We start from the raw sequence: 18,460 nt of genomic DNA, 5'->3' as shown, positions 1-18,460 counted from the left end.
AGACAAAGTAACATTTACCACACTGTAATTTGAAATGTTAACCCGCTTTGTCATTAGCAGGTCCAGAGTGTGCCCTTTGCCCTTGGTGGGGCCACTCAGGTGCGGAGTAAGACCAAAGCTTCTGAGGACAGCGCCAAGCTCTTTAGAAGAAGACGAGGTTGAGCGGGGCGTGAAGGAAGGAAGGAACAGTCACTCACGTACGGGAAACTCCTACCAAGCAGTGGCCAGCCTATAGCACACTGGGATTCTGTGGTAATTGAACCAAGTTTAGCAGTTCCTTTCATCAGTTAATAACACAAGCAGGCTTTCCTATTTACCAATGTAGATAACAGGGGTTACAACAGTGACTCTGGTGGGTCTCGAACTCACAGCCTTTGAATGCCTTTGCAACTTTTGTCTGATTCCCCTTTTTCACAAAAGAAAACAGTCATCCGAAAACGGTCTACATCAATCATTCCTTACCATCAAACTGAGAAACAAGGAGTGAAAAGAGTGCATTTACGCTGTTTATTCAGGGATACTGTTCAATCTATAATTGCTAAATAGCTCTTTCGGGTGATATGTTTTTCTGTACATGTAAACAACTGATTTGCTTGAAAGGCTATCATGAAAGCACTGCTGGGATTTACTAGACAGGCACTTTGACCAACTAAGCCACAGCGCCTCTAAAATGTTACTCCAACCTGTTTCAGGTAGATATTCAGCAAACAATGTTACCTCATGGATTTTGCCTGCGATAGCTCTTCCAAAATAGCTTGTCGCCCCTGGGTGGGCTCGAACCACCAACCTCCCGGTTAACAGCCGAGCGCGCTGGCCAATTGCGCCACAGAGACATCCAGCCCAGTAAATAAAATATTTGCGACTCGACAAGCCGCAACATCTTTTTTTTTTGAAAGCGAGCCAGCAACATTTGAAAGTTCAGCCCCTGTCCAATCAACGTTGTTTAATGGAGAGCGAGGGCATCAATCTTTCTACCGTTGAGCTAAATCCCCTGTACCAATGTAGCTATAAAAAAAAAATGGAAGTCTTTCAATCAATCGACTCTCGCCAATTTATTGCGCACTCAATATACTGCAGTTAATCTGGATATTGAGGAAAAATTGCAAGATAATGTTATTTGACATAATGCCGATGTATTTGCTTACTTTTTCAAGCACACTTGGCAATAAACCTTGTTCAGCAGTGCCTTTTATCAGATAGTAAAGCGCGCAGACGTTCCATTGTAAAAAACAAAAATGTTCTCTCACCATTGTAGAAAAAGCTTCAGTTGTAGTCATCTGGACTCAGTTTGAAAAAATAGACGTTTCGACTCTCATCCAAGAGTCATTGTCAATAAAAGAATTTAGATCGAGAACTCCGATATTAATACTGTTCTGTGGTAAGACCCGCCCATTGGGAGGAGCCTTCCTGAAGTAAGAAAGAGTTGTTTGTTTCAACAGAAACTCCCCCCCTGTATCTACCGAGCTAGCCTATTCAGAATTTTAATGGGCTATTAGAATCCTCTTTGTCTTTGTGAGACCCTGGCTCAACCACCCTGAGTACCTGATTAGCATCTAAATGTCCTGGTCCTGGTCCTCTACCTTTCCAGGGGTTCAGTATCCCATTATAAATAACAGGAAGATTAAATCTTAGCCCTCCATTTCTGTTTAAAGAAGGTTTTTCTTTTTTAACAAAAATAGCCTCCTTGACTCCTCTTTCAAACCATCTTTTCTCCCTGCTTAAAACCTTCACCTCACCGTCTTCAAACGAGTGATTAGAGGCTTCAAGATGGAGATGCACGGCGCTCTGTGGTCCTGAACTTGTATTTCTTCTGTGCTGATAAAGCCTCTTGTGTAGAGGCTGTTTTGTCTCACTTATGTACCGTTCTTTACAGCTTTCTTCACTGCATTGGATCGAATAAACTACATTGCTCTGTTTTTGAGTCGGCAACTTGTCCTTGGGATGAACCAGTTTTTGTCTTAAAGTGTTTCCTGGTTTAAAATAAACAGGGACTTCGTGTTGTCTAAAAATTCTCTGCAGTTTTTCCGACAGGCCAGAGACATAAGGGATAGAAACACCCTTCCTTCTCTGTTCAGTTTCCCTTTTGTCCTGCTTCATGGTTCTCTTCACTCTGTTGAGAGCCCAAGTGGGGTAACCACAGGCTGAGAGGGCATTTCGGACATGTTTTTCCTCTTTCTTCTTGCCTTCTGAGCTCTCACCATTAGCGACTCTGGTGGGACTCAACCCACAACCTTTGAAAGCCCTTGCAACTAATGTCTAGAAGTCCAATGCGCTATCCATTGCGCCACAGAGCCCATACATCCTTGCGTGATGCTCATTTCCACAAACGCAAAACACGGTTTTCATCCAAAATGGGTCTACGTCAGTCATTCCTTGCCAACAAACTGAGAATCAAAAAGTGAAAAGAGTGCAGTTAATCTGTGTGTGCAGGGATACTTTTCCATCTCTTATTCCAATTTGTAACAGCAGCGCATTTTCTGTCATTGTAAATAATTTGCACGCCTGAATGGACAACTGTAACCCTCTCCATAGCCCAGTATACATTATATCTCAACAGGAACATCCATCTCCGTGACAATAAAACAGCAGAACCTTGGCCCATCTTCAAAGGACTCTTGGCCGCACACCTCCGAGACCTCCATATGGCAGCAGAGCACCGGTTCATCACCCACCTCGTCCCCCACAACACCCTGATCCACCTTATACCCTCTGGAAACCTGGACATCATCTTCTGACCCCGGCATCACCCCCCCATCCACGGCATCACCCCCCATCACTGAAGAAAGTTTGAAGAATGATTGTGTGTTTGATTTTCTGTAATTTTTTGTCTCTTCTCCCCCTGCCCTTGTGTATCCCATTCCCTTGCACTTGTGTGCGATGTTTGTCTGTACAATTATGTAAATATATGTAAATACTTGTAAGATGTTTTTGATAATAAAAGATAAAAAAAATAAAATAATGGACAACTGAGTAGTAGTAGTAGGTTTGAGATGGGCCGGTAATTATTTAGCACTGTGGCATCAAGACTGCTCTTCTTTAAGAGAGGCTTAATGACCGCAGTTTTAAGGCTCTTGGGAATATTCCAGATCCAAGCGACATGTTGACTTTTTGAGTGATTGGAGCCAACAGACTGCTCACCGTAGACTTTAAAAATCTGGTAGGCAATGCATAAAGGCAGCATGTAGTGGAACTCAGACTTGTGGTGATCTCTTGGACAGTTTTGTCAGCCAAAAATGCAAAATGGGTTAACTCCAGTTGTCTAGCTGGCTGCGTGCTTGTTATCTGCAAATAATGGTATTTTTAATGTTCTGAACTGAGTCTTGCAAAGAAGACTGCAAACTCATTGCACCTGGAGAAATACAGAAACCATCAGACAAAGTAACATTTACCACACTGTAATTTGAAATGTTAACCCGCTTTGTCATTAGCAGGTCCAGAGTGTGCCCTTTGCCCTTGGTGGGGCCACTCAGGTGCGGAGTAAGACCAAAGCTTCTGAGGACAGCGCCAAGCTCTTTAGAAGAAGACGAGGTTGAGCGGGGCGTGAAGGAAGGAAGGAACAGTCACTCACGTACGGGAAACTCCTACCAAGCAGTGGCCAGCCTATAGCACACTGGGATTCTGTGGTAATTGAACCAAGTTTAGCAGTTCCTTTCATCAGTTAATAACACAAGCAGGCTTTCCTATTTACCAATGTAGATAACAGGGGTTACAACAGTGACTCTGGTGGGTCTCGAACTCACAGCCTTTGAATGCCTTTGCAACTTTTGTCTGATTCCCCTTTTTCACAAAAGAAAACAGTCATCCGAAAACGGTCTACATCAATCATTCCTTACCATCAAACTGAGAAACAAGGAGTGAAAAGAGTGCATTTACTCTGTTTATTCAGGGATACTGTTCAATCTATAATTGCAAAATAGCTCTTTCGGGTGATATGTTTTTCTGTACATGTAAACAACTGATTTGCTTGAAAGGCTATCATGAAAGCACTGCTGGGATTTACTAGACAGGCACTTTGACCAACTAAGCCACAGCGCCTCTAAAATGTTACTCCAACCTGTTTCAGGTAGATATTCAGCAAACAATGTTACCTCATGGATTTTGCCTGCGATAGCTCTTCCAAAATAGCTTGTCGCCCCTGGGTGGGCTCGAACCACCAACCTCCCGGTTAACAGCCGAGCGCGCTGGCCAATTGCGCCACAGAGACATCCAGCTCAGTCAATAAAATATTTGCGACTCGACAAGCCGCAACATCTTTTTTTTTTGAAAGCGAGCCAGCAACATTTGAAAGTTCAGCCCCTGTCCAATCAACGTTGTTTAATGGAGAGCGAGGGCATCAATCTTTCTACCGTTGAGCTAAATCCCCTGTACCAATGTAGCTATAAAAAAAACTGGAAGTCTTTCAATCAATCGACTCTCGCCAATTTATTGCGCACTCAATATACTGCAGTTAATCTGGATATTGAGGAAAAATTGCAAGATAATGTTATTTGACATAATGCCGATGTATTTGCTTACTTTTTCAAGCACACTTGGCAATAAACCTTGTTCAGCAGTGCCTTTTATCAGATAGTAAAGCGCGCAGACGTTCCATTGTAAAAAACAAAAATGTTCTCTCACCATTGTAGAAAAAGCTTCAGTTGTAGTCATCTGGACTCAGTTTGAAAAAATAGACGTTTCGACTCTCATCCAAGAGTCATTGTCAATAAAAGAATTTAGATCGAGAACTCCGATATTAATACTGTTCTGTGGTAAGACCCGCCCATTGGGAGGAGCCTTCCTGAAGTAAGAAAGAGTTGTTTGTTTCAACAGAAACTCCCCCCCCCTGTATCTACCGAGCTAGCCTATTCAGAATTTTAATGGGCTATTAGAATCCTCTTTGTCTTTGTGAGACCCTGGCTCAACCACCCTGAGTACCTGATTAGCATCTAAATGTCCTGGTCCTGGTCCTCTACCTTTCCAGGGGTTCAGTATCCCATTATAAATAACAGGAAGATTAAATCTTAGCCCTCCATTTCTGTTTAAAGAAGGTTTTTCTTTTTTAACAAAAATAGCTTCCTTGACTCCTCTTTCAAACCATCTTTTCTCCCTGCTTAAAACCTTCACCTCACCGTCTTCAAACGAGTGATTAGAGGCTTCAAGATGGAGATGCACGGCGCTCTGTGGTCCTGAACTTGTATTTCTTCTGTGCTGATAAAGCCTCTTGTGTAGAGGCTGTTTTGTCTCACTTATGTACCGTTCTTTACAGCTTTCTTCACTGCATTGGATCGAATAAACTACATTGCTCTGTTTTTGAGTCGGCAACTTGTCCTTAGGATGAACCAGTTTTTGTCTTAAAGTGTTTCCTGGTTTAAAATAAACAGGGACTTCGTGTTGTCTAAAAATTCTCTGCAGTTTTTCCGACAGGCCAGAGACATAAGGGATAGAAACACCCTTCCTTCTCTGTTCAGTTTCCCTTTTGTCCTGCTTCATGGTTCTCTTCACTCTGTTGAGAGCCCAAGTGGGGTAACCACAGGCTGAGAGGGTATTTCGGACATGTTTTTCCTCTTTCTTCTTGCCCTCTGAGCTCTCACCATTAGCGACTCTGGTGGGACTCAACCCACAACCTTTGAAAGCCCTTGCAACTAATGCCTAGAAGTCCAATGCGCTATCCATTGCGCCACAGAGCCCATACATCCTTGCGTGATGCTCATTTCCACAAACGCAAAACACGGTTTTCATCCAAAATGGGTCTACGTCAGTCATTCCTTGCCAACAAACTGAGAATCAAAAAGTGAAAAGAGTGCAGTTAATCTGTGTGTGCAGGGATACTTTTCCATCTCTTATTCCAATTTGTAACAGCAGCGCATTTTCTGTCATTGTAAATAATTTGCACGCCTGAATGGACAACTGTAACCCTCTCCATAGCCCGGTATACATTATATCTCAACAGGAACATCCATCTCCGTGACAATAAAACAGCAGAACCTTGGCCCATCTTCAAAGGACTCTTGGCCGCACACCTCCGACACCTCCACATGGCAGCAGAGCACCGGTTCATCACCCACCTCATCCCCCACAACACCCTGATCCACCTTATACCCTCTGGAAACCTGGACATCATCTTCTGACCCCGGCATCACCCCCCCATCCACGGCATCACCCCCCATCACTGAAGAAAGTTTGAAGAATGATTGTGTGTTTGATTTTCTGTAATTTTTTGTCTCTTCTCCCCCTGCGCTTGTGTATCCCATTCCCTTGCACTTGTGTGCGATGTTTGTCTGTACAATTATGTAAATATATGTAAATACTTGTAAGATGTTTTTGATAATAAAAGATAAAAAAAATAAAATAATGGACAACTGAGTAGTAGTAGTAGGTTTGAGATGGGCCGGTAATTATTTAGCACTGTGGCATCAAGACTGCTCTTCTTTAAGAGAGGCTTAATGACCGCAGTTTTAAGGCTCTTGGGAATATTCCAGATCCAAGCGACATGTTGACTTTTTGAGTGATTGGAGCCAACAGACTGCTCACCGTAGACTTTAAAAATCTGGTAGGCAATGCATAAAGGCAGCATGTAGTGGAACTCAGACTTGTGGTGATCTCTTGGACAGTTTTGTCAGCCAAAAATGCAAAATGGGTTAACTCCAGTTGTCTAGCTGGCTGCGTGCTTGTTATCTGCAAATAATGGTATTTTTAATGTTCTGAACTGAGTCTTGCAAAGAAGACTGCAAACTCATTGCACCTGGAGAAATACAGAAACCATCAGACAAAGTAACATTTACCACACTGTAATTTGAAATGTTAACCCGCTTTGTCATTAGCAGGTCCAGAGTGTGCCCTTTGCCCTTGGTGGGGCCACTCAGGTGCGGAGTAAGACCAAAGCTTCTGAGGACAGCGCCAAGCTCTTTAGAAGAAGACGAGGTTGAGCGGGGCGTGAAGGAAGGAAGGAACAGTCACTCACGTACGGGAAACTCCTACCAAGCAGTGGCCAGCCTATAGCACACTGGGATTCTGTGGTAATTGAACCAAGTTTAGCAGTTCCTTTCATCAGTTAATAACACAAGCAGGCTTTCCTATTTACCAATGTAGATAACAGGGGTTACAACAGTGACTCTGGTGGGTCTCGAACTCACAGCCTTTGAATGCCTTTGCAACTTTTGTCTGATTCCCCTTTTTCACAAAAGAAAACAGTCATCCGAAAACGGTCTACATCAATCATTCCTTACCATCAAACTGAGAAACAAGGAGTGAAAAGAGTGCATTTACTCTGTTTATTCAGGGATACTGTTCAATCTATAATTGCAAAATAGCTCTTTCGGGTGATATGTTTTTCTGTACATGTAAACAACTGATTTGCTTGAAAGGCTATCATGAAAGCACTGCTGGGATTTACTAGACAGGCACTTTGACCAACTAAGCCACAGCGCCTCTAAAATGTTACTCCAACCTGTTTCAGGTAGATATTCAGCAAACAATGTTACCTCATGGATTTTGCCTGCGATAGCTCTTCCAAAATAGCTTGTCGCCCCTGGGTGGGCTCGAACCACCAACCTCCCGGTTAACAGCCGAGCGCGCTGGCCAATTGCGCCACAGAGACATCCAGCTCAGTCAATAAAATATTTGCGACTCGACAAGCCGCAACATCTTTTTTTTTTGAAAGCGAGCCAGCAACATTTGAAAGTTCAGCCCCTGTCCAATCAACGTTGTTTAATGGAGAGCGAGGGCATCAATCTTTCTACCGTTGAGCTAAATCCCCTGTACCAATGTAGCTATAAAAAAAACTGGAAGTCTTTCAATCAATCGACTCTCGCCAATTTATTGCGCACTCAATATACTGCAGTTAATCTGGATATTGAGGAAAAATTGCAAGATAATGTTATTTGACATAATGCCGATGTATTTGCTTACTTTTTCAAGCACACTTGGCAATAAACCTCGTTCAGCAGTGCCTTTTATCAGATAGTAAAGCGCGCAGACGTTCCATTGTAAAAAACAAAAATGTTCTCTCACCATTGTAGAAAAAGCTTCAGTTGTAGTCATCTGGACTCAGTTTGAAAAAATAGACGTTTCGACTCTCATCCAAGAGTCATTGTCAATAAAAGAATTTAGATCGAGAACTCCGATATTAATACTGTTCTGTGGTAAGACCCGCCCATTGGGAGGAGCCTTCCTGAAGTAAGAAAGAGTTGTTTGTTTCAACAGAAACTCCCCCCCTGTATCTACCGAGCTAGCCTATTCAGAATTTTAATGGGCTATTAGAATCCTCTTTGTCTTTGTGAGACCCTGGCTCAACCACCCTGAGTACCTGATTAGCATCTAAATGTCCTGTTCCTGGTCCTCTACCTTTCCAGGGGTTCAGTATCCCATTATAAATAACAGGAAGATTAAATCTTAGCCCTCCATTTCTGTTTAAAGAAGGTTTTTCTTTTTTAACAAAAATAGCTTCCTTGACTCCTCTTTCAAACCATCTTTTCTCCCTGCTTAAAACCTTCACCTCACCGTCTTCAAACGAGTGATTAGAGGCTTCAAGATGGAGATGCACGGCGCTCTGTGGTCCTGAACTTGTATTTCTTCTGTGCTGATAAAGCCTCTTGTGTAGAGGCTGTTTTGTCTCACTTATGTACCGTTCTTTACAGCTTTCTTCACTGCATTGGATCGAATAAACTACATTGCTCTGTTTTTGAGTCGGCAACTTGTCCTTAGGATGAACCAGTTTTTGTCTTAAAGTGTTTCCTGGTTTAAAATAAACAGGGACTTCGTGTTGTCTAAAAATTCTCTGCAGTTTTTCCGACAGGCCAGAGACATAAGGGATAGAAACACCCTTCCTTCTCTGTTCAGTTTCCCTTTTGTCCTGCTTCATGGTTCTCTTCACTCTGTTGAGAGCCCAAGTGGGGTAACCACAGGCTGAGAGGGTATTTCGGACATGTTTTTCCTCTTTCTTCTTGCCCTCTGAGCTCTCACCATTAGCGACTCTGGTGGGACTCAACCCACAACCTTTGAAAGCCCTTGCAACTAATGCCTAGAAGTCCAATGCGCTATCCATTGCGCCACAGAGCCCATACATCCTTGCGTGATGCTCATTTCCACAAACGCAAAACACGGTTTTCATCCAAAATGGGTCTACGTCAGTCATTCCTTGCCAACAAACTGAGAATCAAAAAGTGAAAAGAGTGCAGTTAATCTGTGTGTGCAGGGATACTTTTCCATCTCTTATTCCAATTTGTAACAGCAGCGCATTTTCTGTCATTGTAAATAATTTGCACGCCTGAATGGACAACTGTAACCCTCTCCATAGCCCGGTATACATTATATCTCAACAGGAACATCCATCTCCGTGACAATAAAACAGCAGAACCTTGGCCCATCTTCAAAGGACTCTTGGCCGCACACCTCCGACACCTCCACATGGCAGCAGAGCACCGGTTCATCACCCACCTCATCCCCCACAACACCCTGATCCACCTTATACCCTCTGGAAACCTGGACATCATCTTCTGACCCCGGCATCACCCCCCCATCCACGGCATCACCCCCCATCACTGAAGAAAGTTTGAAGAACGATTGTGTGTTTGATTTTCTGTAATTTTTTGTCTCTTCTCCCCCTGCCCTTGTGTATCCCATTCCCTTGCACTTGTGTGTGATGTTTGTCTGTACAATTATGTAAATATATGTAAATACTTGTAAGATGTTTTTGATAATAAAAGATAAAAAAAATTAAATAATGGACAACTGAGTAGTAGTAGTAGGTTTGAGATGGGCCGGTAATTATTTAGCACTGTGGCATCAAGACTGCTCTTCTTTAAGAGAGGCTTAATGACCGCAGTTTTAAGGCTCTTGGGAATATTCCAGATCCAAGCGACATGTTGACTTTTTGAGTGATTGGAGCCAACAGACTGCTCACCGTAGACTTTTAAAATCTGGTAGACAATGCATAAAGGCAGCATGTAGTGGAACTCAGACTTGTGGTGATCTCTTGGACAGTTTTGTCAGCCAAAAATGCAAAATGGGTTAACTCCAGTTGTCTAGCTGGCTGTGTGCTTGTTATCTGCAAATAATGGTATTTTTAATGTTCTGAACTGAGTCTTGCAAAGAAGACTGCAAACTCATTGCACCTGGAGAAATACAGAAACCATCAGACAAAGTAACATTTACCACACTGTAATTTGAAATGTTAACCCGCTTTGTCATTAGCAGGTCCAGAGTGTGCCCTTTGCCCTTGGTGGGGCCACTCAGGTGCGGAGTAAGACCAAAGCTTCTGAGGACAGCGCCAAGCTCTTTAGAAGAAGACGAGGTTGAGCGGGGCGTGAAGGAAGGAAGGAACAGTCACTCACGTACGGGAAACTCCTACCAAGCAGTGGCCAGCCTATAGCACACTGGGATTCTGTGGTAATTGAACCAAGTTTAGCAGTTCCTTTCATCAGTTAATAACACAAGCAGGCTTTCCTATTTACCAATGTAGATAACAGGGGTTACAACAGTGACTCTGGTGGGTCTCGAACTCACAGCCTTTGAATGCCTTTGCAACTTTTGTCTGATTCCCCTTTTTCACAAAAGAAAACAGTCATCCGAAAACGGTCTACATCAATCATTCCTTACCATCAAACTGAGAAACAAGGAGTGAAAAGAGTGCATTTACTCTGTTTATTCAGGGATACTGTTCAATCTATAATTGCTAAATAGCTCTTTCGGGTGATATGTTTTTCTGTACATGTAAACAACTGATTTGCTTGAAAGGCTATCATGAAGGCACTGCTGGGATTTACTAGACAGGCACTTTGACCAACTAAGCCACAGCGCCTCTAAAATGTTACTCCAACCTGTTTCAGGTAGATATTCAGCAAACAATGTTACCTCATGGATTTTGCCTGCGATAGCTCTTCCAAAATAGCTTGTCGCCCCTGGGTGGGCTCGAACCACCAACCTCCCGGTTAACAGCCGAGCGCGCTGGCCAATTGCGCCACAGAGACATCCAGCCTAGTCAATAAAAATATTTGCGACTCGACAAGCCGCAACATCTTTTTTTTTTGAAAGCGAGCCAGCAACATTTGAAAGTTCAGCCCCTGTCCAATCAACGTTGTTTAATGGAGAGCGAGGGCATCAATCTTTCTACCTTTGAGCTAAATCCCCTGTACCAATGTAGCTATAAAAAAAACTGGAAGTCTTTCAATCAATCGACTCTCGCCAATTTATTGCGCACTCAATATACTGCAGTTAATCTGGATATTGAGGAAAAATTGCAAGATAATGTTATTTGACATAATGCCGATGTATTTGCTTACTTTTTCAAGCACACTTGGCAATAAACCTTGTTCAGCAGTGCCTTTTATCAGATAGTAAAGCGCGCAGACGTTCCATTGTAAAAAACAAAAATGTTCTCTCACCATTGTAGAAAAAGCTTCAGTTGTAGTCATCTGGACTCAGTTTGAAAAAATAGACGTTTCGACTCTCATCCAAGAGTCATTGTCAATAAAAGAATTTAGATCGAGAACTCCGATATTAATACTGTTCTGTGGTAAGACCCGCCCATTGGGAGGAGCCTTCCTGAAGTAAGAAAGAGTTGTTTGTTTCAACAGAAACTCCCCCCCTGTATCTACCGAGCTAGCCTATTCAGAATTTTAATGGGCTATTAGAATCCTCTTTGTCTTTGTGAGACCCTGGCTCAACCACCCTGAGTACCTGATTAGCATCTAAATGTCCTGGTCCTGGTCCTCTACCTTTCCAGGGGTTCAGTATCCCATTATAAATAACAGGAAGATTAAATCTTAGCCCTCCATTTCTGTTTAAAGAAGGTTTTTCTTTTTTAACAAAAATAGCTTCCTTGACTCCTCTTTCAAACCATCTTTTCTCCCTGCTTAAAACCTTCACCTCACCGTCTTCAAACGAGTGATTAGAGGCTTCAAGATGGAGATGCACGGCGCTCTGTGGTCCTGAACTTGTATTTCTTCTGTGCTGATAAAGCCTCTTGTGTAGAGGCTGTTTTGTCTCACTTATGTACCGTTCTTTACAGCTTTCTTCACTGCATTGGATCGAATAAACTACATTGCTCTGTTTTTGAGTCGGCAACTTGTCCTTAGGATGAACCAGTTTTTGTCTTAAAGTGTTTCCTGGTTTAAAATAAACAGGGACTTCGTGTTGTCTAAAAATTCTCTGCAGTTTTTCCGACAGGCCAGAGACATAAGGGATAGAAACACCCTTCCTTCTCTGTTCAGTTTCCCTTTTGTCCTGCTTCATGGTTCTCTTCACTCTGTTGAGAGCCCAAGTGGGGTAACCACAGGCTGAGAGGGCATTTCGGACATGTTTTTCCTCTTTCTTCTTGCCCTCTGAGCTCTCACCATTAGCGACTCTGGTGGGACTCAACCCACAACCTTTGAAAGCCCTTGCAACTAATGCCTAGAAGTCCAATGCGCTATCCATTGCGCCACAGAGCCCATACATCCTTGCGTGATGCTCATTTCCACAAACGCAAAACACGGTTTTCATCCAAAATGGGTCTACGTCAGTCATTCCTTGCCAACAAACTGAGAATCAAAAAGTGAAAAGAGTGCAGTTAATCTGTGTGTGCAGGGATACTTTTCCATCTCTTATTCCAATTTGTAACAGCAGCGCATTTTCTGTCATTGTAAATAATTTGCACGCCTGAATGGACAACTGTAACCCTCTCCATAGCCCAGTATATATTATATCTCAACAGGAACATCCATCTCCGTGACAATAAAACAGCAGAACCTTGGCCCATCTTCAAAGGACTCTTGGCCGCACACCTCCGAGACCTCCACATGGCAGCAGAGCACCGGTTCATCACCCACCTCGTCCCCCACAACACCCTGATCCTCCTTATACCCTCTGGAAACCTGGACATCATCTTCTGACCCCGGCATCACCCCCCCATCCACGGCATCACCCCCCATCACTGAAGAAAGTTTGAAGAATGATTGTGTGTTTGATTTTCTGTAATTTTTTGTCTCTTCTCCCCCTGCCCTTGTGTATCCCATTCCCTTGCACTTGTGTGTGATGTTTGTCTGTACAATTATGTAAATATATGTAAATACTTGTAAGATGTTTTTGATAATAAAAGATAAAAAAAATAAAATAATGGACAACTGAGTAGTAGTAGTAGGTTTGAGATGGGCCGGTAATTATTTAGCACTGTGGCATCAAGACTGCTCTTCTTTAAGAGAGGCTTAATGACCGCAGTTTTAAGGCTCTTGGGAATATTCCAGATCCAAGCGACATGTTGACTTTTTGAGTGATTGGAGCCAACAGACTGCTCACCGTAGACTTTAAAAATCTGGTAGACAATGCATAAAGGCAGCATGTAGTGGAACTCAGACTTGTGGTGATCTCTTGGACAGTTTTGTCAGCCAAAAATGCAAAATGGGTTAACTCCAGTTGTCTAGCTGGCTGCGTGCTTGTTATCTGCAAATAATGGTATTTTTAATGTTCTGAACTGAGTCTTGCAAAGAAGACTGCAAACTCATTGCACCTGGAGAAATACAGAAACCATCAGACAAAGTAACATTTACCACACTGTAATTTGAAATGTTAACCCGCTTTGTCATTAGCAGGTCCAGAGTGTGCCCTTTGCCCTTGGTGGGGCCACTCAGGTGCGGAGTAAGACCAAAGCTTCTGAGGACAGCGCCAAGCTCTTTAGAAGAAGACGAGGTTGAGTGGGGCGTGAAGGAAGGAAGGAACAGTCACTCACGTACGGGAAACTCCTACCAAGCAGTGGCCAGCCTATAGCACACTGGGATTCTGTGGTAATTGAACCAAGTTTAGCAGTTCCTTTCATCAGTTAATAACACAAGCAGGCTTTCCTATTTACCAATGTAGATAACAGGGGTTACAACAGTGACTCTGGTGGGTCTCGAACTCACAGCCTTTGAATGCCTTTGCAACTTTTGTCTGATTCCCCTTTTTCACAAAAGAAAACAGTCATCCGAAAACGGTCTACATCAATCATTCCTTACCATCAAACTGAGAAACAAGGAGTGAAAAGAGTGCATTTACTCTGTTTATTCAGGGATACTGTTCAATCTATAATTGCAAAATAGCTCTTTCGGGTGATATGTTTTTCTGTACATGTAAACAACTGATTTGCTTGAAAGGCTATCATGAAAGCACTGCTGGGATTTACTAGACAGGCACTTTGACCAACTAAGCCACAGCGCCTCTAAAATGTTACTCCAACCTGTTTCAGGTAGATATTCAGCAAACAATGTTACCTCGTGGATTTTGCCTGCGATAGCTCTTCCAAAATAGCTTGTCGTCCCTGGGTGGGCTCAAACCACCAACCTCCCGGTTAACAGCCGAGCGCGCTGGCCAATTGCGCCACAGAGACATCCAGCTCAGTCAATAAAATATTTGCGACTCGACAAGCCGCAACATCTTTTTTTTTTGAAAGCGAGCCAGCAACATTTGAAAGTTCAGCCCCTGTCCAATCAACGTTGTTTAATGGAGAGCGAGGGCATCAATCTTTCTACCGTTGAGCTAAATCCCCTGTACCAATGTAGCTATAAAAAAAACTGGAAGTCTTTCAATCAATCGACTCTCGCCAATTTATTGCGCACTCAATATACTGCAGTTAATCTGGATATTGAGGAAAAATTGCAAGATAATGTTATTTGACATAATGCCGATGTATTTGCTTACTTTTTCAAGCACACTTGGCAATAAACCTTGTTCAGCAGTGCCTTTTATCAGATAGTAAAGCGCGCAGACGTTCCATTGTAAAAAACAAAAATGTTCTCTCACCATTGTAGAAAAAGCTTCAGTTGTAGTCATCTGGACTCAGTTTGAAAAAATAGACGTTTCGACTCTCATCCAAGAGTCATTGTCAATAAAAGAATTTAGATCGAGAACTCCGATATTAATACTGTTCTGTGGTAAGACCCGCCCATTGGGAGGAGCCTTCCTGAAGTAAGAAAGAGTTGTTTGTTTCAACAGAAACTCTCCCCCTGTATCTACCGAGCTAGCCTATTCAGAATTTTAATGGGCTATTAGAATCCTCTTTGTCTTTGTGAGACCCTGGCTCAACCACCCTGAGTACCTGATTAGCATCTAAATGTCCTGGTCCTGGTCCTCTACCTTTCCAGGGGTTCAGTATCCCATTATAAATAACAGGAAGATTAAATCTTAGCCCTCCATTTCTGTTTAAAGAAGGTTTTTCTTTTTTAACAAAAATAGCTTCCTTGACTCCTCTTTCAAACCATCTTTTCTCCCTGCTTAAAACCTTCACCTCACCGTCTTCAAACGAGTGATTAGAGGCTTCAAGATGGAGATGCATGGCGCTCTGTGGTCCTGAACTTGTATTTCTTCTGTGCTGATAAAGCCTCTTGTGTAGAGGCTGTTTTGTCTCACTTATGTACCGTTCTTTACAGCTTTCTTCACTGCATTGGATCGAATAAACTACATTGCTCTGTTTTTGAGTCGGCAACTTGTCCTTAGGATGAACCAGTTTTTGTCTTAAAGTGTTTCCTGGTTTAAAATAAACAGGGACTTCGTGTTGTCTAAAAATTCTCTGCAGTTTTTCCGACAGGCCAGAGACATAAGGGATAGAAACACCCTTCCTTCTCTGTTCAGTTTCCCTTTTGTCCTGCTTCATGGTTCTCTTCACTCTGTTGAGAGCCCAAGTGGGGTAACCACAGGCTGAGAGGGTATTTCGGACATGTTTTTCCTCTTTCTTCTTGCCCTCTGAGCTCTCACCATTAGCGACTCTGGTGGGACTCAACCCACAACCTTTGAAAGCCCTTGCAACTAATGCCTAGAAGTCTAATGCGCTATCCATTGCGCCACAGAGCCCATACATCCTTGCGTGATGCTCATTTCCACAAACGCAAAACACGGTTTTCATCCAAAATGGGTCTACGTCAGTCATTCCTTGCCAACAAACTGAGAATCAAAAAGTGAAAAGAGTGCAGTTAATCTGTGTGTGCAGGGATACTTTTCCATCTCTTATTCCAATTTGTAACAGCAGCGCATTTTCTGTCATTGTAAATAATTTGCACGCCTGAATGGACAACTGTAACCCTCTCCATAGCCCAGTATACATTATATCTCAACAGGAACATCCATCTCCGTGACAATAAAACAGCAGAACCTTGGCCCATCTTCAAAGGACTCTTGGCCGCACACCTCCGAGACCTCCACATGGCAGCAGAGCACCGGTTCATCACCCACCTCGTCCCCCACAACACCCTGATCCACCTTATACCCTCTGGAAACCTGGACATCATCTTCTGACCCCGGCATCACCCCCCCATCCACGGCATCACCCCCCATCACTGAAGAAAGTTTGAAGAATGATTGTGTGTTTGATTTTCTGTAATTTTTTGTCTCTTCTCCCCCTGCCCTTGTGTATCCCATTCCCTTGCACTTGTGTGCGATGTTTGTCTGTACAATTATGTAAATATATGTAAATACTTGTAAGATGTTTTTGATAATAAAAGATAAAAAAAATAAAATATTGGACAACTGAGTAGTAGTAGTAGGTTTGAGATGGGCCGGTAATTATTTAGCACTGTGGCATCAAGACTGCTCTTCTTTAAGAGAGGCTTAATGACCGCAGTTTTAAGGCTCTTGGGAATATTCCAGATCCAAGCGACATGTTGACTTTTTGAGTGATTGGAGCCAACAGACTGCTCACCGTAGACTTTAAAAATCTGGTAGGCAATGCATAAAGGCAGCATGTAGTGGAACTCAGACTTGTGGTGATCTCTTGGACAGTTTTGTCAGCCAAAAATGCAAAATGGGTTAACTCCAGTTGTCTAGCTGGCTGCGTGCTTGTTATCTGCAAATAATGGTATTTTTAATGTTCTGAACTGAGTCTTGCAAAGAAGACTGCAAACTCATTGCACCTGGAGAAATACAGAAACCATCAGACAAAGTAACATTTACCACACTGTAATTTGAAATGTTAACCCGCTTTGTCATTAGCAGGTCCAGAGTGTGCCCTTTGCCCTTGGTGGGGCCACTCAGGTGCGGAGTAAGACCAAAGCTTCTGAGGACAGCGCCAAGCTCTTTAGAAGAAGACGAGGTTGAGCGGGGCGTGAAGGAAGGAAGGAACAGTCACTCACGTACGGGAAACTCCTACCAAGCAGTGGCCAGCCTATAGCACACTGGGATTCTGTGGTAATTGAACCAAGTTTAGCAGTTCCTTTCATCAGTTAATAACACAAGCAGGCTTTCCTATTTACCAATGTAGATAACAGGGGTTACAACAGTGACTCTGGTGGGTCTGGAACTCACAGCCTTTGAATGCCTTTGCAACTTTTGTCTGATTCCCCTTTTTCACAAAAGAAAACAGTCATCCGAAAACGGTCTACATCAATCATTCCTTACCATCAAACTGAGAAACAAGGAGTGAAAAGAGTGCATTTACTCTGTTTATTCAGGGATACTGTTCAATCTATAATTGCAAAATAGCTCTTTCGGGTGATATGTTTTTCTGTACATGTAAACAACTGATTTGCTTGAAAGGCTATCATGAAAGCACTGCTGGGATTTACTAGACAGGCACTTTGACCAACTAAGCCACAGCGCCTCTAAAATGTTACTCCAACCTGTTTCAGGTAGATATTCAGCAAACAATGTTACCTTGTGGATTTTGCCTGCGATAGCTCTTCCAAAATAGCTTGTCGTTCCTGGGTGGGCTCGAACCACCAACCTCCCGGTTAATAGCCAAGCGCGCTGGCCAATTGCGCCACAGAGACATCCAGCCCAGTTGAAAAAATATTTGCGACTCGACAAGCCGCAACATCTTTTTTTTTTTGAAAGCGAGCCAGCAACATTTGAAAGTTCAGCCCCTGTCCAATCAACTGTGTTTAATGGAGAGCGAGGGCATCAATCTTTCTACCTTTGAGCTAAATCCCCTGTACCAATGTAGCTATAAAAAAAACTGGAAGTCTTTCAATCAATCGACTCTCGCCAATTTATTGCGCACTCAATATACTGCAGTTAATCTGGATATTGAGGAAAAATTGCAAGATAATGTTATTTGACATAATGCCGATGTATTTGCTTACTTTTTCAAGCACACTTGGCAATAAACCTCGTTCAGCAGTGCCTTTTATCAGATAGTAAAGCGCGCAGACGTTCCATTGTAAAAAACAAAAATGTTCTCTCACCATTGTAGAAAAAGCTTCAGTTGTAGTCATCTGGACTCAGTTTGAAAAAATAGACGTTTCGACTCTCATCCAAGAGTCATTGTCAATAAAAGAATTTAGATCGAGAACTCCGATATTAATACTGTTCTGTGGTAAGACCCGCCCATTGGGAGGAGCCTTCCTGAAGTAAGAAAGAGTTGTTTGTTTCAACAGAAACTCCCCCCCTGTATCTACCGAGCTAGCCTATTCAGAATTTTAATGGGCTATTAGAATCCTCTTTGTCTTTGTGAGACCCTGGCTCAACCACCCTGAGTACCTGATTAGCATCTAAATGTCCTGGTCCTGGTCCTCTACCTTTCCAGGGGTTCAGTATCCCATTA

At 42.9% G+C, this 18,460-nt stretch overlaps 1 non-coding gene across 1 annotated transcript; it reads right to left on the bottom strand.

The window, feature by feature from the left end:
- Positions 1-17,613: 17,613 nt before the first annotated feature.
- On the bottom strand, positions 17,614-17,687 carry trnan-auu (transfer RNA asparagine (anticodon AUU)). The gene has a single exon. It is a non-coding gene; the product is annotated as a tRNA-Asn (tRNA).
- Positions 17,688-18,460: the final 773 nt, after the last annotated feature.

This window comes from Eucyclogobius newberryi, unplaced genomic scaffold (genome assembly GCF_026437365.1).
Source record: "Eucyclogobius newberryi isolate DKJ021-1_F unplaced genomic scaffold, fEucNew1.0.hap1 SCAF_41, whole genome shotgun sequence".
NCBI classification, from domain to species: domain Eukaryota; kingdom Metazoa; phylum Chordata; class Actinopteri; order Gobiiformes; family Gobiidae; genus Eucyclogobius; species Eucyclogobius newberryi.
This window is presented reverse-complemented; position numbering and strand designations above follow the sequence as displayed.